The following is a 20,018-nucleotide window of genomic DNA, read 5'->3' as shown; positions in this document are numbered from 1 at the left end:
CATCACAGTAGGTGTGCATCTGCTCTCAACCCTCTTCTCCTCTTCAACTCTTCTCTCCCTGACAAGTCTTGTTCTGCGGCGCCCTCAGGTGGTGGAGGTCTGCTACGACGTCCTGAAGGAGCGACGCTGAAGGTGACCTTTGTTGACTGATTGAAATGTCATTGCACGATTTCCTCTTTTCTCTATTTCTCTAAGATATCCAGTTTACAGATGTTCTCTGTCATAACATCTGTATGAAGCTCATGCAGTCACATGAACCCGTGAGAGCAGAAGTTTACTGCTGGACCCCGACTCATGACCCCCTCTTCCCGTCCTCTCTGCGTCATTATGAACCCTAACCCTAAGTGAACGGCATCAAATGTGTCTTTGGCGATTGGACTCCATCCTGAAGTAGGACAGTAGAGGGGTAGTGATGCTGAGGTCGGATAAGGCATAATCCCCCTGGAGTCCAGACACTGGTGATGATGGTGGTGATGATGAAGATGATGAGGAGGAGCATGACTGTGATGCTGCTGGAGGTGACTGGGGTGGAGGAGCATCTGATTGTGCTGAAATGACAACTGACAGCAGCAGAGAGGAGAACATTTTTGAACACAGCAACGATGTGATTGGCTTCAGGAAACTGTGCAGAATCTGTTTGGTTGATTTAAAGTGAACGCCCACAATCAGCTGATAGAGTAATCACAGGGAGAGAGAGAGACTGAGATTATGAATGAAAAGGAGAGTAAAGAGAGTCTGAACTTCCGCTTAAGCTTCATTTGTACTCATACAAGAATAATATAGCAATGTTGATTCTTTTCTTAATTAATTGTCTTTTTTTCTCACAAAATGAACAAAAGGAACCGATAAGAGTACTAGTATTGATAAAGTCCTAACAATACCCACCCCTAGTCATAGTATGGCATGTTGATAAAAGCCTGAGTAATATTATAGCACATCGAAATGAAAAAGAAAGGTCATATTAAAGTATGCTGAAATAAGTCCATAATAAACACAGTATAGTTTGTCGATAAAAGTTATTAAAAAAAGTCATAGAACACTATATAAAAATAAAGTCTTTAAAAGTCATAGTATAGATTCAAGATGTTTATTGTCACTGTTGTTATACAAGTACAATCATCTGAAGTGCTTTTGCTGTGAGGCTCCATATAAAAAAAGATAATCAAGACTAATACAAAATATTACAATAAATATAATGTAAAAACATCCATCTAAGAAAATGCAAAACAAACGAACAATACAGATGTTGCATATTGTACAGGGGTTAGATTTCACTTTGTGTTTGGATAACAAATGAAACAAGCTGTGTTTTTAACCAGACTTCACTCAATAAACCAGAGGCTCATAAATAACAACAGATTACCAGTCTGAGAAGTTTAGAACCCAGAAGAGGTTAAAGGGCTTTTTAAACCTCATCACATACATATGTTGCACCTTTGTCAATGAAATGTTGGAGACAAAAGTAGTCCCAATTTTATTTGTTCAAATAATATGTCACATTGTGAACTGCTTTCAAGCTCCTCAGCTCAACATACCGTCTTGTTATTAAGCGTTAGAACAAGCATAACTTCTTTATATTTGAATCACAGATTGTGAATATAAGTTATTGTATCGTGCAATCTGTTGACATTGTGAAAAGCATCAACTGCGCATGACTGTGGATGATACAAACTCATACTGAGCACACAGATGTTTAAAGATACGAGATAAAGTATTGATCTTTATTGAAATAAAGTTTTAGGTAAATCGTACAAATACTGATCAGCCTTCAACGTTGCAGCTGCAGGTTTTTTTCATCACTAGATTCCGCTTGATCACCCTGATGACGTCACATTTGTAAAAATCCAAACCTCTCTGAACGAACAGCTCTCTCGCCGGGTGCGGTGGCGCGCGCCTGTAATCCAAGTTACCGGGAGGCTGAGGCTGGAGGACCGTTTGAGCTCAGGAGCTCTGAGCTGCAGCGGACTATGAAGATCGGGTGTCCGCACTAAGTTCGGTATCGACATGGTGCTCCTGGGGGAGCCCGGGACCACCAGGTCGTCTAAGGAGGGGTGCACCGACCCAGGTCGGAGACGGAGCAGGTCAAAGCCCCCGTGCCGCTCAGTAGTGGGGTCGCGCCTGTGAATAGACGCTGTAGTCCAGCCTGAGTAACACAGCGGGACCCAGTCTTTTCACACTCGTTCTACTGATTCAACAAACAGCTGATACAACAACGTGTTTACATGTTACAGCTTCATCACTGCTTCTTTATATTCTAGGGTCTCCCAAGTCTCTTAATTGTCATTTCCTCGCTCCTCGCTTGAACCGGAAGTTGCTCCGAGTCCTCCGAGCTAAATAAGAGCTTTGGGACGGCCGTCAATATGGCGGCGCAGAACAACTTCCGGTTCAAGGTGCAATTCTCTGATTAGTATAATATTACAATTTTCACAACACATCGATCAGCCATTGGCTGAAAGCTGATCAGCTCCTCCTGTCCAGTGACCAGTTGGTCTGTTGGTCAGAGACATGCACCATCTTCTCTCCCCCCTCCTGGGAGTCTGTCTCTGTACCTAGTCCTGTAACATTCATTACCTTAAATGGTGGTAACCTCTGGTTTATTTCAAAGTGCACAATACATTTAGTAACTTTACTTTTGGTCTAATACTTCTACAAGTAGACATTTTGTAACATATAATATTCATCAGGTGTGCTTGTAAACATAGATGAGTGCTTTTTAACATTGATTTCTCACACCTGGAGGGAGTGATAGCGTTACTCCTCTGTTATTTTGTCTATCATGTAGTTTTTATGATATGGTTAATATTGTTCCCTGTGATATGAATAATATTTTAATGGCCCGCGCTCTTGAGTGTGTGGCGGAATGCGTGTTTTAGCTTAATTGATTTTGACTATATGCATTGTTCGTTAATGACGCCGCATCCCGTCATGCGGGTATTCATGTACAGTATCTGCACTCTGCAGTTAGTGTATTTGTAGGTGTTGAGCTTCATTTTTAGAAGTGAAGGCCCAGGTATAAAATGCACGGCCCGCCACTGATATATTCTTTGTGTGCACCTAATGATTATTTTTATATTATATTATTTATTTCGTGTTTTATAATCCTCTGCAATAATAAACAGAATAAACACCTAATGATTATTTTTGTATTGTTTAATCTAATGATTAAGTCATTTATCAATTATGGTAATTATCATATTTTTATGTCCTGATTTATATCATATGTAATTAGTAATTTACCCAAAATAAATATTAAAACTTGTCTGATTAATATTTCAACATACCATATTATCTGACCACACACAAACTCCAGACCCTCCAGATGATGAAGGTCTTCATCACCAAGAGAAGAACATTGATCTGGATGCACCTGTTCAGCTCAGGTACTTTGTGACTTCTGGAGAAATCAAGAGATTGTTGATCAAATATCACTGCAAAGTAGAACATAGTTAGTAGAAGAAGAAAAGACTCATGGACACTTTGAGTTCAAAATAAGGAGACTTTTTTATTTCACTTCATATATAGTATTGATAATAACACATTTATGTTCATGTTGAGATAAGAGAGGGTTGTAATATAGTGAGACTTGCTCTCTCCGGGGACAAGGAACAGATGATGTTCTGTTTGGACACATAAGATGTACTACCTTCAAGAATGAGAGTAAGCTTGTTGAAGTTACATCACTCTGTTCAGAGTATTGTTTCATCAACCTCTAGCCAGACTGGAATGAGAACACTACAAACACCCTTAGGATAAACTCCTACCCACATTCTCCTAACTAACACCAGCTGTGTGTGATCCTGTACACACTAAACTATCTGGTCAGCAGAGAGAAAGTTTCTCTAGCAGGAGGAGACTCTCTCTCCTCCAGAGAACACAGAGACACTGAGGAACCAGTCCTCAACCAGAACCCAAACCCAGGATAAAGAGGTTCAGTGAATGTGGTGTTGAAGGTGTGGAGGTGGATCAGTGTGTCAGAGGAGACTCTGTAGAAGGACAGAGAGCCAGCAGGACAGTCCACATACACTGCTACTCTACGAGAGGGTGGGGAGGAGGAGGAGGTAAAGAGAGTTTCTGTCTTATTGTGACGGACATAGTAACCATCATCAGAGCACCACAGACTCCAGGACTGATCATTCATTCCAAACATACAGTCTTTACTGCCTCCTCTCCTGATTCCTCTGTAACTCACTGATATATGAACTTCTCCTCTCCACTCGACCTCCCAGTAACAGCGACCAGTCAGACCAGTTCTACACAGCAGCTGAGACCAGAAGTCAAATCTGTCTGGATGATCAGGATATGACTGATCCTTCTTCAAATATGTCACCTTCCTGTTGTTGTCAGACAGTTTGAGGTTTCTGTTTACTGTGTTTGTGTCGAGTGTGAGTTCACAGGAATCTGATGGAGAGAACAAGACACAATACAGCTGCAGTTATTAATCTATCATCTGTTTGATGATGACATCAGAGATGTGAATGAGTGATGTCACAGTTTGAAGATGCTTTGTTTTCATCAAATTCAAAGCACACTTACACTTCCTCAGACCTGGTCTGGACCGTAGGACTACAGCAGGCTCCATCCTGAAAGGAGGAGGGGGGTCAGAGCAGCATGGAAACATGGACATTACATCACTCTCATACACAGAGCTTTGTTATTCATGTTCACATGGAGCACTTATTATTAATCACCTCATATTCTTTTACTTCACTGGAGCTTCTTCTGATTGGCCCATGACGACAGCTCATTATCTTCACTTATTCATGATATATTATTATCAGTATTATATTGACAATCATCATCCATGTCAGACTCAGTTTCCTCTACCAGTCAGTCAGTAAATCACATGTTTAAACCTGCATCAATTGATTTCTTTGTCCACTTGTGGTTCAGTGAAAACAAGCTGTAAACACAACATCTGACATATTATCAGCTTATGAAGTAGTTGTGTTGGTTCCGGTGTGCGAGATTAAGTGGTTTTTGGATTAACTGGTTTATGTTTGAGTGCGTGAAGCAGATGTGTCGTAGGAGTGGCCTTTCAGGACCCACGTTGAATAAACAAGAAATAAACATGTCGATCCCCTCTCCTCTCTCTTACACATAGTGTCTACGGTATCTTTGGAAAGAATATGAACAGAACAGTTTGCTGGAAAATCTACTACTCGTTCATGAGGCTGCGGTTGAGATACCGAGGACACATAACGAGGACCAGAGTGAAGGAGAAAGTTGGTGGTAGGTGTCGATGCCTGTTCAAAATACTTACGTCAATAAATCCTTCAAGAAACGCTCTGTTGTCCGTCTTATATTTGTATCACACATCGTTATTAATGTGATGTGGAGTCGATCTGAGACCGATAGAGCTGTCCGTGCTTTCATACAGCCTGTGAGTGAAACACACTGAGCTCAAACACCGCGTACAGATGACTGTCAGCTGTGGGAAACTGTGATCCACCCAGATCAACTTGTGATTCAACTTCTGTAGGCTCTCACATCGCTTATGTTTTATATTAAAGACTACGGACGTTCATCTTCTGTTAACGATGCTCTACACTGTGCAGCACACATTCATCCACATCAGACATTACTGTTAACTCTCGTTGTGTTACTGTGAGGGTCCGACATTTAATAACTACACGCAGGGGTTAGTGTGTCTGTTGAAACATTACGATGGAGAGGCTGGTTGGAGCATACATTTAGGATTTCGACAGCATTACCACGAACCAATTATCCATCTTCATTACGAAAATACGATTTGTTGTCTGGTGACATAAAAATAGTAGAAATATGGACCCTACAGGAGTCGAACCTCTGATCATGACCGACCCAAAGTGATGAATTGCCACCTATACTACTACTGAGCTAAGGAGTGAAGAAAATGTTAATGCATTTATCGTAGAACTTAATCTCGTGGACTTAATCTCGCACACCGGGTCGTGGTCGTAACTGCGTTAGTCTCACTGCATGAGCTGATTCACTTTGTTAATAGAACCCTCTAAAAGTCCAAACCAACGGATGTACTACCTTTAAAACCTGTTAAGCCCGACGGACCCAAATTCGGCTCTGCTGTAGCATCGTCCAAAAAAGTCCATTTATGCATGTATTTATGAATATGAAAAAAAAAGATCCCCCCCAAAAAATTTAAAATCTGGGTAAAACAAACAATCTAAGACATTTGTACAGACTCCAAACACAATTCTACACAAATATTGTACGCAAATAAAAGATTTATCACAAAATCACGTAATTCTAGCCATAACTCGCTCTTCTCCGAGTTAGCATAACAAAGCTAACGGTTAGCATAGGCAACCGAGATAGCAAAAGGCACGAGCATTCGACACAGATTCCAGAACTACCATCAGATCGTCTCTCCGGTAAACCCTCACAAGGCTGTGAGCAAACAAACACCAGAAACACAATGCGTAATATCCTTCAAAATCACCCAAAGCTCCTTACCTTTTCGTTGTTCTGCTGTAAATCTCCGCTTATTACCGTCAACAATATTTCGACGCATTTCCGGTGCGTCTCTGAAATGTCCCCGTGTAGAAACAAGGGTCAGTCTAACAAAGGCACCGTTTACTCCCCACTGGCTAACGCTTCTGTCAATCAAAATCCGATGTGTTTGTTAAATAGCCAGGACTCAGACGCTTCTAAGGAGCGTACATTGACTGAAATCGACCAACCATAGGCTGAGCTAGGAGACCTGGACTGGAAGCCAGATGAGAAAATCCCATGGATGACAGACATAAACAGGCTCAGAGAGGATCCAGGCTCTCTAAATGATGTCAAACTGCTGCATATGATAGATTGAACACTATTAGTCATAAAAGAAGTGAAATATATAATTATATACGATATAAAATTACAATGGAACAGCTGGAACCAAATGACATTTTGGTTGACCTCGGCTGAAATCTCTGCACTCAAACCTCTCTAGCTCTTGAATGCTTCACTTTATCAAAGAACAAATTGTGGAGAGAGACTCTCAACCCATTGGGCTATGATCTGGGAGAGGTTTGAGATTTCAACTACAACATTAAAAAAAATATATCTTATCAAAATTTGATGAATTTATAATCAGAGATAAAGAATTTCAATTTGTTCTGTGTTCCATCTTAATGTTCTCTTAACCAGTAACATATATACTGATATTTACAAAGCTAAACAAATTTTTGGGGGCAACGTGTGGTGTGTAACCTATATAAACTGAAAATAATAATTATTGAAAGAAAGTAGTTGTGTCTAACATGATATCAACCAGCTGCTTCCACATCCAGCAGTTACGCATCAACATTATGATTCATCAGGAGTCTTTGTGTTTGTGTCACCTGATGAATGGAAGTCCAATATTCTCTCTCTTTTAGCTCTGTTTTTGGTCTCCACCACCTCCTGAGGGAAATATCTGTCTCTTTAGCTGCTAAATGCTCCACTATGTTCACCAGCTAGTCTCTAACTGAATCTGAAACAATTGCAGTTCAAGTCTGTCTGCAGCCACAGAGCACTGCCTCTGTCCCCCTATAACTTTGTTCCAGTCCTAAATAAACCTCTCTGGGCTCTGACACACACACCATGTCCACAATCAGCTGTTGGTTCTTCACTGAGCGTCTGTGGCCGACAGTCATCTGTAGTTTCAACAACTCGACTCTAATCAGCTAGGGAAGTGGCTCTCAGTGCAAAACAAAACAAAATCAGGTAAAGCTAATCTCAGCAAAACATTCCTATTGTGATGATTTATCAAGGCGGTTTAAACAGATTGTTTCTTAGTCTGTTTGTCTTTTCACAATAATGTCTGGACTAAAGGGCAACACACACTGGTGGTAGATGAAGAGCATCAAACCATCAAACTATTGTTTGATATGAGTCCACAAACCTGCAGCGTGACAACGTTGATGCATGTCAACCTACTATGATGCCCGTCAACGTGTCAGGATACACCACTGTCCTATTTTGTAATGTTTAAACAAGACAACGCTCCAGAAAAACAACAGTTTCATCACCTTCCCTCCCTGGTTTGGCTCATCCTGGCTACTGTTCCCTGACTACTTCTGTCTGTATTGATGGTCTGATGTGGGACATAAACAGTTTGATGAGTCTCTGGTAGTTTGAGGTCAGCTTGGTGTGTCAGGGTCATATTAACCAGGCTGACAGTGTGACAGTGAGAAAGTTTCCAGCTCTACCTCCTCTATCAGACTGATTGTCTGTGGCTGCAGCAGGCCTTTTCATACCTGAGAGTTTCCAGTCTCCACTGTGGATCCTCCAGGCCAGCAGACAGATGCTTCACTCCTGAGTCTCTTAGATGATTGTAGCTCAGGTCCAGCTCTCTCAGATGGGAGGGGTTGGAGGTCAGAGCTGAGGCCAGAGAAGCACAGCCTTTCTCTGTGATCAGACAGCCTGACAGGCTGCAAACACACAAAACAACACACATGTCACATAATCTGAGGGAACTGTGAGGGCTGGAAAGTTACTGCTGTACTGACATACTGTAGGCTATTATGGGGTTACATTAACATTGTTAGTGATTGTTTTCTAGTCACAACCAAACACCCACTAATGTCTAATCAACAATCTGACAACATTACTGATAACTCTCTGATCCCTCTCTGAAGTTATAACAGCAGAGTGAGAAAACAATATCAGATATGTTTAAAGAAATATGTTGAAATTAAATATTTGATTGAAATCATGAAAGCAGAAACGATCTTATGAATGTTGCAAGTTTAGCCATTTATATGAATAAAGGCATTAATTGAATCCTGACCTGAGAGTTCCCAGTTCACAGTGTGGACTCTCCAGTCCAGCAGACAGCAGTTCCAATCCTGAATCCTTCAGGTTGTTGTTACTCAAGTCCAGCTCTTTCAGACTAGAGGACTGGGAGCTGAAAACTGAGGACAGAGCTTCACAGCTTCTCTCTGAGAGGTTACAGTCACTCAGTCTGAAGAGACAAGGATGAAGAAAATATATGCAACAAGTAGAAAAGATAGCAGTGCATTTAAGTTATGATACATGAATCTAACTCTCTCTGTACTTACAGAGCTTTGTTGGAGGCTTTGACCACCGGCAGCAGCCTCGAAGAGCCTCCTCTGAAGCAGAGTATTTCTTCAGGTCAAACACGTCCAGATCTTTTTCTGATGACAGTAAAATGAATACCAGTGCTGACCACTGAGCAGGAGACAGTTTATCTGTGGAGAGACATCCTGAACTCAGGGACTGTTGGATCTCCTCCACTAGAGAACGATCATTCAGTTCATTCAGACAGTGGAACAGATTGATGCTTTTCTCTGGAGACACATTCTCACTGATCTTCTCCTTGATGTACTGGACTGTTATCTGATTGGTCTGTGAGCTACTTCCTGTCTGTGTCAGCAGACCTTGTAGGAGAGTTTGATTGGTCTGCAATGAAAGACCCAGGAGGAAGCGGAGGAACAAGTCCAGGTGTCCATTTGGACTCTGTAAGGTCTTGTCCACAGCACTCTTGTAGAGACATGTTAGTTTAGGTTTGTCTCTTAAGACTTTAGACAACTGGGAGGTTGTTTGTTCTTCTGACAGCAGATTGACACCAGAGTTGATGAAGGTCAGATGGACATGGAAAGCAGCCAGAAACTCCTGAACACTCAGATGGACGAAGCAGAACACCTTGTCCTGGTACAGTCCTTTCTCCTCTCTAAAGATCTGTGTGAACACTCCTGAGTACACTGAGGCTGCTCTGATATCGATGTCACACTCCTTCAAGTCGGATTCATAGAAGATCAGGTTGCCTTTCTGCAGCTGATCAAAAGCCAGTTTTCCCAGAGACTCAGTCATCTTTGTGCTCTCTGGACTCCAGTGTGGATCTGTCTCAGCCCCTCCATCATACTTGACCTTCTTCAGTTTGGACTGAACCACCAGGAAGTGGATGTACATCTCAGTCAGGGTCTTGGGCAGCTCTCCTCCCTCTCTGGTCTTCAACACATCCTCCAGAACTGTAGCAGTGATCCAGCAGAAGACTGGGATGTGGCACATGATGTGGAGGCTTCGTGAGGTCTTGATGTGGGAGATAATCCTGCTGGCCTCTTCATCTCTGAATCTCTTCTTGAAGTACTCCTCCTTCTGTGGGTCAGTGAACCCTCTGACCTCTGTCACCATGCCAACACACTCAGAAGGGATCTGATTGGCTGCTGCAGGTCGTGTGGTTATCCAGAGGCGAGCAGAGGGAAGCAGTTTCCCCCTGATGAGGTTTGTCAGCAGCACATCCACTGAGGTGGACTCTGTAACATCAGTCAGGACCTCATTGTTGTGGAAGTCCAGAGGAAGTCGACACTCATCCAGACCGTCAAAGATGAACAGAACCAGGAACTCTTCAAACCTGCAGATTCCTGCTTCTTTGGTTTCACTGAAGAAGTGATGAACAAGTTCCACCAAGCTGTACTTTTTCTCTTTCAGCACATTCAGCTCTCTGAAAGTGAATGGAAATGTGAACTGTATGTCCTGGTTGTATTTGCCTTCAGCCCAGTCCAGAGTGAACTTCTGTGTTAAGACTGTTTTCCCAATGCCAGCCACTCCCTTTGTCATCACTGTTCTGATTGGTTCCTCTCTTCCAGGTGAGGCTTTAAAGATGTCTTCTTGTCTGATGGTTGTTTCTGGTCTGTGTGGTTTCCTGGATGCTTTTTCAATGTGTCTGACCTCATGTTCATCATTGACCTCTGCAGTCCCTCCTTCTGTGATGTAGAGCTCTGTGTAGATCTGATTCAGAAGGGTTGGATTTCCTGCTTTAGCGATCCCTTCAAACACACACTGGAACTTCTTCTTCAGGTTAGATTTGAGATTACGCTGACAAACTGCAGCAAGAAGTCCTGAATGAACACACAACAAAGAAGATCAATGAGTCAAAGAATATATTTAAACATGTCATTACCTCAAAGAATGAGTCTATGAATATATTTTGTTCCATCTCTTGAGACATTAGTAAACGTCCCATTTATCCAGCATGTTAAATCTTTAGAGAAATCCTCTTACTGCTCTGCAGACAGTCAGCCAGCTCCTCCTGCTTCATTCTCCTCAGGAAGTGCAGTGTGATCTTCACAAATGCCTCTCTGCTGCTCCTCCTCTGCTCTTCATCCTCACCATCCAGTACCTCCTCATCCTCCCTCTGACTCTCTAAGCATTCTGGGTAATCTGAACTTAGTCCCTTATGGATCTTCTTCAGCTCGTTCTTCACAAAAGTGACGATGTTCTCCTCCAGCAGCTGGAACAGAATATTCTTTGAATGACACAAACTAAAACCATGGAAGAAAACGTCAGATCCATGTTGGACAGAGTGACAATCCACTGGTCTAAAAAGTGCAGCATGGAGATGATTGTGAACAGAATAGATGTAAAACTGGTTGTACATGTACAGACCATAAATATGGAGTCCAGGTGTGTTTGATGCTGCTGGGCAGATTGACCTCTGGGAACCTCTGAGCTCTCCTGGTCCTCTCTGTGGAGAAATCATTCAGAATCAGCTCACATTGTGTCCACACAGAGACAAACACAAGGTAAAGGTCCATGAAGTGATATCTGGATGTGGATCAGATGAGTCCCTGTAGTGGTAAAGGTTTACTGGTCCTGCTGATCCCACTGAGAACCAACAAGCTCAGTCTTTTATTTCACTGTTTTCTTCACCAGTCAGTTTGGTTTTGTCCCAACAGCTCTCACCAAGCCCTCCATGTAGCTCTCCCTCCCTCACTGTACATAGCTGAAGTGCCCTGGAGCAAGGCACCCAAAACCTCCAGCTGCTCCAGTGGAGCGTCTCAGTGTCAGACTGGTTGTACTGGGCGGCTCCCAGTGTGAATGTGTTTCAATGAAGAAGAGTGTTGGTCTTAAGAGAACTTCATCTGAGTCAGTAAAGGTTTAAAAACTGGAGATCTCACAGCAGAGAGTCTGATAGAAATAAGTCATCACTTTGTTTTCATTATCATTTTTTAAATTCTCACCTTTGATCAACAGAGTTGTGTCCATCTTTGAAGACAAAAAAAAGATCTTTAGACCAGTCACTCTTCATGGACACACAGCTGGCCCCAGGTTCAGGTTCAGGTCCAGGACAGTCTGGTCTCTGATGGATCCTGGTCACATATGTAGAAACAGAGTCAGTGAATCAATGACTTTGAGTCATGGACAGTTAGAGATGGTCATCTCACCTCTAGGCTTTGTTCTGGCTGTCATGTTACCCACACAGAGTGCTTTTAAGAGATTTGAGGAACCGATATAGAAGCATTTTAAAGAAAACATGATTTATATGCCAGGCTTTAAGCATTTGTAGCTCACCCGTTCTGTCAAACACGTTGTGGGGAAGTTTTGATAAGGAATCCGCTGTAGTACTCTGGCACAATGAAGCCCTCCAAAAAAAAAAATGTTACTTGAAACTAGACGGAGCAAAGTTGAGATCTTCAAGAGCTGAGTGAATATAGTGGAGATACGCTTAGGAGGACCAAAGTCTCATGTTTGTTTTTAGGGTTCTGGGATGCATAGAAGACCTTCGAGAAGTGAAGTTACAAGCTTGGGCTACCAGATAAGAGTTTAGAGAAGAAGCTTATTCCACTAAGATGAACTTTGATGGCATGAGTCTTTAGATGGCCATCATGAAATGGGCGATGGTAATGAAAACAGGTCATGGTGATAAGATTGAACAGTGGAAAGGTCATGATGTACTGGTCATGTGGTGGAAGTAGTGGACACTCTTCCAAGCTGACCAGTAAAAAGAAAGGGTTGAGGGAGATCCAGGGTATCCATGATGAAGTTCTGGGAATCGATGATCAATGGAATTAGGGCGGTAATTACAAGTGGACCGACAGCGTTGAACTTGGAGAAACCAATGCTGGATGCGTGTCTGCAAGAGCTTCTGAACTTCTGGAACGTGAAAACGAGAAAGTGATGGAGTGACCCGGACAAGAGGACAGTGTGGAGAACACATTGGTGTGTAGTAGAGTGCCAGATTAGGCAGTGCATGAACAGCATGATGGGTGGGGCGTAGCAGCGTCCTTTGTTGATTATGTAAACAAGCAAGTATAGATTTCATAGAGGAAATAGGAAACGACTTGGCATTCACTTGAAAGCTCCTGGAGCCATTCTTCTTTGATCCATCTTCCGTCATCGAAACCCCCCAACAACTAAGAGAATGAGCGGCTTCACTGTACGGACCATATTCAGGTGGGTAAGTGGGTTGATCATCTTAGAAGAAGGTGATCCAGTTCCAGTTAGAGAGAAGGGTGAGCCAGAGACGGAGTTCAAGTGAGAAAGATTCCAAGAGTGATGTGTCAGAAAGCTAGTACAATCCTGACACCTGGTCCAGGTTCCCCTGCTAAGGCTGGCTGATGTGATTGCTGGGAGTGGAAATCTGGGGGTGCTGGCATCCCAATGCCAGATTCCCATCCCACTCACTGCTACGGTGGAGCAGTCGCTCAAAACATAGGAAGCGGGACAACCAATGAGTGAGAGGGAATCATTGTCTTGAACAAAGACACCATCGAGTGTCGTGGAGACGACTTGGTCGCTACACTGGATGAACGATACTGAATGAACGGTTCTCTCAAACAAGGACTTCTGTTATCTGCCCAAAAATACACTCACTGTACACTGCTAAAGTGCCCTGGAGCAAGGCACCCAAAACCTCCAGCTGCTCCAGTGGAGCGTCTCAGTGTCAGACTGGTTGTACTGGGCGGCTCCCAGTGTGAATGTGTTTCAATGAAGAAGAGTGTTGGTCTTAAGAGAACTTCATCTGAGTCAGTAAAGGTTTAAAAACTGGAGATCTCACAGCAGAGAGTCTGATAGAAATAAGTCATCACTTTGTTTTCATTATCATTTTTTAAATCCTCACCTTTGATCAACAGAGTTGTGTCCATCTTTGAAGACAAAAAAAAGATCTTTAGACCAGTCACTCTTCATGGACACACAGCTGGCCCCAGGTTCATGTTCAGGTTCAGGTTCAGGTTCAGGTTCAGGTTCAGGTTCAGGTTCAGGTCCAGGTCCAGGACAGTCTGGTCTCTGATGGATTCTGGTCACATATATAGAAACAGAGTCAGTGAATCAATGACTTTGAGTCATGGACAGTTAGAGATGGTCATCTCACCTCTAGGCTTTGGTCTGGCTGTCATGTTCCCCACACAGAGTGGTTTTAGGAGATTTGAGGAACCGATATAGAAGCATTTTAAAGGAAACATGATTTATATGCCAGGCTTTAAGCGTTTGTTTTAAGCGTTTGATAAGGAATCCGCTGTAGTACTCTAGCACAATGAAGCCCTCCAAAAAAAAAAACGTTACTTAAAACTAGACTGAGCGGAGTTGAGATCTTCAAGAGCTGAGTGAATATAGTGGAGATACGCTTAGGAGGACCAAAGTCTCATGTTTGTTTTTAGGGTTCTGGGATGCATAGAAGACCTTCGAAAAGTGAAGTTACAAACTCGGGCTACCAGATAAGAGTTTAGAGAAGAAGCTTATTCCACTAAGATGAACTTTGATGGCATGAGTCTTTAGATGGCCATTATGAAATGGGCAATGGTAACGAAAACAGGTTTTGCTTATGGTTATTCAACCAATAGGCATTACAATAACAAACAATTACTAAAACAACTAGAATCACATCGGATGGGACACTTGTTTGTTTTCCATGTAACTTTTTTTGAACCAGTGTGTTGTTAGTCAGATGTCTTCAGACTTAAGACTGTTGACTTGCCACATCACTCATGTCCACTCCTGTCGGATAAAAAAACATCCATGTTCTCCTACACGGCTTCTTTAAACTGGCTCCCAGCCTCAGCTCACATCAGCTCCAGACTCTGGTGCTGGTCTACAGGGAAGTGAAGGGAACTGGTCCTTCCTACTTACGAGTCATGGTTAAACCTCTTTTCTGTTCTGGTCCCACAGTGGAGGAATGAAGTACTGAAGTCAGGACAGCAGAGTCACTGAACATCTTCCACCACAATCTGAGAGCCATCTGTCACACGACACCTTCACACACTTGATGTACATCTCATTTCTTTAAAATATTAAAACGTAGCTCTCTAACACACTTTCAGTTGTTTATTTGAGAAGGATGTACTTTCATGTTTTCATGACATGTACCTGTTCTGGTTCAGTTTGTCTGCTCTGATTGTAAATCACTGTGGACTGTAATAAACTCTGTCCCTCATTGGTTGTCTGAACTCAAACACACTGTCCTGGTTGTAGTTTGGACACATATTAGGTAATAAACCACTTCCTGTTTTATCCAGGAAGTGACTGATCACTGATGTAGTGCTGGTTTTACTACTTCTCGTCACTTTTCAGAAAGCAAGACAAATAGCAGTATCATCACCTGTCCACATATCTATACAGAGTACTTTAATATCAGCAGTAGAAGACCAGTTATACCGGGAAGCTGTCAGTTACATTTTAAATGTAATTTCTACTACAGAAGAGACTTTTCCTCCTTTAAAATCAATGCCATGTTTGTGTGACTTGTTAGTCTCAGGGAACACACAGCTGGGTTCAGGTTCAGTTCCAGAGGACTCTGGTCTCTGATGGATCCTGGCACACAGAGGAAGCAGGGAAGTTTTTAGTCTTAAATCTCAGCAGCTGTTGGAAAAACTAGTAGCTATCAACAAAAAAAGGATCAATACAGCAACGTTTTATTAGAAATATATTTTCTCACAAAAATGTGTGTGAGTGCTGTGAATGTGAAGATCATGAATAAAGAAGCTGTAATTATGTGACACGTAGCATCTTCTAGCACAGCTGGGATTTGAGCTGATGACGTTTAATCAACAAGGTTCACACTGCACCAAGAAGCTAATGTCAGACACAGAGATGCACATCTACAACAAACGTTTATATTATTGTAGATTAACAGTTTAATGTACAAGTATAAAAAGAACAAAAAGTATCCATGATGATTCCTCAGAGCTCAAGATGACGTCTTAAAACAATTAAAAACTCACAAATATTCAGTTTACAGTGATTCAAAGAAGAGAAAAAGTTAATTGTAGAAAGATGAACTCAGAACATTGGAAGAGACGAATTGATGAATGTTTGCTTGAACAATGTCTGAAGTGTGAGTGAATTATTTAAGCTGTTCATCTGTAAAACAATGTTAAAAAAAAGTAATTTGTCTTATTTAATCCCAGCTGAATATGAAGTATTTTTACTGAGTGTAAACCTCACTGACCACCAGGGGGAGCTCAGCAGCTGAGGTAGAAACATAAAGCTCCACCCTCTGGACATGAACCCTGAGCCCTCCTGTCACTCTGTGATGTGTTCAAGTGCTCTCTGTTAATAAGACCGTCGCACTGCTGTGTCCACAGGGTGAACACGAGGACTTCAGTCGTTGCCATGGATACAGCATGACATGTGTCATGTTGAACCTGTGATCCATCTCACAGTTTGTCTAAAGAGCCCCAGTCAGCATTTGTATCAACTTTATTTAAAATGTTCAGTCTGCTGCTTCAGACAGTAAAACAGACACATGATGTAATTTACAGTAAATATAGAATACAAATAAATAAACTCTTCACACTGCTCATATTATTGTGACATGAAACCCTCAACTGATCCTCTTCACACTCACAGATGCTCCTATTTGTTTCTGTTGGATTCAATGTGAAGAAAAACTCTAACTGCAGATAACATAGAAATCTAAAAGATAAACCTCAATGTATCAATACAGCAACATCAAAAACAATTACTTGTAATAATAACTAATAATTATAGTTCTTGGTTCTAAAATCAGTGAAGTATCGAAATCTAAACTGAAGTTCAGTCTCAGAATTTAATTTAACGACTGAAACTGTTTTATGGATTTATGGGACTATTATGAGCCAATGTTCAAGTGAAAGAGCAGAGAAACACATCTCTGCAACTAGTCCACAGATCTCTGCAACTAGTCGCTAAACCACTGCAACTAGTCCACAGATCTGTGCAACTAGTCCCCAAACCTCCGCAACTACTCCCTAAACCTCCGCAACTAGTCCCTAGACCTCAGCAACTAGTCTCCAGACCTCTGTAACTAGTCCCCAGATCTTTGCAACTAGTTCCTAAACCTCTGCAACTAGTCTCCAGACCTCTGCAACTAGTCTCCAGACCTCTGCAACTAGTCATTCATTTATTTATTTATTCATATCTCAGAGTTATCGTTCAGGATTTAAGGATTAAAATACAAAGAGAAAAACAACCAAATCAGCTAAAACCAGCACACACTGACACACTGTGGCCCATGACCATGGCCCTGAACTGTCCATAGTCCATGTTTGAAGGTTACTTACCAATAATCATTTTACCATAAAACATTGGGACGTTTCAAATTCATTAAATACAGAACACCAATAATTTGTTGTAATCTATTGACAAGATAGTTGAAAGGATATGTGAATGTGAGTTCCTCATCTATCCAAATACTGAGGTATTTATATTCTGTAACCCATTTGAATCCTTGTATAGTGGAAATATTAAAGTTTTTTACTTCTGGTATCACTAGCTCTGGAGAACAACATGAACCTAGACCTCTAGACCTAGTCCCTATAGACCTCTACAACTAGTCCCTAGACCTCTACAACTAGTCCCCAGATCTCTGTAACTAGTCCCTAGACCTCTACAACTAGTCTCTAGACCTCTACAACTAGTCCCAAGATCTCTGCAACTAGTCCCTAGACTTACATTGGATCTTACTTCATAGACTGATAAGTTCAACATAATAACACATTGTAATTGAGTTTATCAGGTTATTAATTAACAGAGTAGAAATGGTCATTTGATCTATGAGAGCACTTTAACCAACAGAGGCCTCAATAAACATGAAATATGAGCTTCATAAAATACCTGAAGTATCAAAGTCCAGACTTTAGTCCAGTATCAGAACTCAATCTAACGACTGTATCTGTTTTATAGATTTATAGGTTTATTATGAGTCAATGTCCAAGTGAAAGAGCAGAGAAACAGATCTCTGCTACTAGTCTCCAGATCTCTGTAACTACTCCCTAAATCTCTGCAACTAGTCTCCAGACCTCTGCAACTAGTCCCTAAACTGCTGCAACTATTCCACAGATCTCTGCAACTACTCCCTAAACCGCTGCAACTAGTCCACAGATCTCTGCAACTAGTTGCTAAACCTCCGCAACTACTCCCTAAACCTCTGCAACTAGTCTCCAGATCTCTGCAACTAGTCCCTAGACCTCAGCAACTAGTCTCCAGACCTCTGCAACTAGTCCCCAGATCTCTGTAACTAGTCCCCAAACCTCTGCAACTAGTCCCCAGATCTCTGTAACTAGTCCCCAAACCTCTGCAACTAGTCCCCAAACCTCTGTAACTAGTCTCCAGATCTCTGTAACTAGTCCCTAAACCTCTGCAACTAGTCTCCAGACCTCTGCAACTAGTCCCCAGATCTCTGCAACTAGTCCCCAAACCTCTGCAACTAGTCCCTAAACCTCTGTAACTTGTCTCCAGACCTCTGCAACTAGTCCAAAGATCTCTGCAACTAGTCCCTAAAAACTTTGCAACTAGTCTCCAGATCTCTGTAACAAGTCATTCATTTATTTATTTATCCATATCTCAGAGTTATCATTCAGGATTTAAGGATTAATACAAAGAGAAAAACAACAAAATCAGCTAAAACCAGCACACACTGACACACTGTGGCCCATGACCATGGCCCTGAACTGTCCATAGTCCATGTTTGAAGGTTATTTACCAATAATAATTTTACCATAAAACATTGGGATGTTTCAAATTCATTAAATACAGAAAACCAATAATTTGTTGTAATGTATTGACAAGATAGTTAAAAGGGTATGTGAATGTGAGTTCCTCATCTATTCAAATACTGAGGTATTTATATTATGTAACTCATTTGAATGCTTGTATAGTGGAAATGTTAAAGTTTTTTACTCCTGGTATCACTAGCTCTGGAGAACAACATGAACCTAGACCTCTAGACCTAGTCCCTATAGACCTCTACAACTAGTCACAAAACCTTTAAAACTAGTCCCCAGCTGTCTGCAACTAGTCCCTAGACTTACATTGGATCTTACTTCATAGACTGATAAGTTCAACATAATAATACATTGTCATTGAGTTTATCAGGTTATTAATTAACAGAGTAGAAGTGGTAATTTGATCTATGAGAGCACTTTGGCCAACAGAGGCCTCAATAAACATGAAATATGAGCTTCATAAAATACCTGAAGTATCAAAGTCCAGACTTTAGTCCAGTATCAGAACTCATTCTAACGACTGTATCTGTTTTATAGATTTATAGGTTTATTATGAGTCAATGTTCAAGTGAAAGAGCAGAGAAACGGTAAACATCACGTTAGTAAGAATGAATATGTTGAAGGTAAAACTGTATCAAATGTAGTGAGAAGTGTTGAGTGTGATACCTTTTCATGTTGCTGATAAGCTGCAGCCACCTGATGAAGACAGACAGACAGTTGGGTTCATCATTAGTCTTCAGTCTCATTTGATTTGTGTCTCATCAGGAAATCAGATCTGTTTCTGCATGAAGACTTTAAAGACAGCCAGCTGTAGTTTCAAGGATCTGTTGTAAGATCAACTTTGTGCTGTGGACTCATTATCAAAGACAGGAGGTCAACACACGAACCAACAAAGAGCAGCTCGTTTGTCATCAATTCAAGTTCCACTTACTCAGTTTCTTCTCATGAACTTCAACACTCTGCAGCTCTCTGCTGTCTGGACCAGGTCTGTGTGGAAAAAGAGTTTTCTGTTGATGTGAGTGGGACGATGAGCTCCATCAGGATTAAATCCTCTTCTTCTTCTTCATCAGTCCTCAGTGTCTTCAGGCTGCTGTCACACTCCAACAAGTTAATAAACCAGTCTGAACCTGCAGCACTCAGTCCAAAGATCAGCTGTATCATGTTTATATGACTTTATATGATACGTGTTAAAGTTTAACCCACAGTATCTTCCACACTGGAACAAACCTGAGAACATGAAGCTCCTCCTCACTGACAACATCAACACTCCAACACTGTTATTGGCTTTAAAAGAGGACATGAATTCACCTCCAGAGTTGTAAATGAAGCCAG

At 41.6% G+C, this 20,018-nt stretch overlaps 1 pseudogene; it reads right to left on the bottom strand.

Annotated features, from left to right (window-relative positions):
- Positions 1-3,482: 3,482 nt before the first annotated feature.
- Positions 3,483-19,813, bottom strand: LOC137885090 (NLR family CARD domain-containing protein 3-like; annotated as a pseudogene).
- Positions 19,814-20,018: the final 205 nt, after the last annotated feature.

This window comes from Cebidichthys violaceus, unplaced genomic scaffold, assembly GCF_023349555.1.
Source record: "Cebidichthys violaceus isolate CVI_PGR_0920_01 unplaced genomic scaffold, fCebVio1.0.p SCAF_10, whole genome shotgun sequence".
In the NCBI taxonomy this organism is placed as follows: domain Eukaryota; kingdom Metazoa; phylum Chordata; class Actinopteri; order Perciformes; family Stichaeidae; genus Cebidichthys; species Cebidichthys violaceus.
The sequence above is the reverse complement of the archived record's forward strand: the minus strand, read 5'-3'. Positions and strand labels throughout refer to the sequence as shown.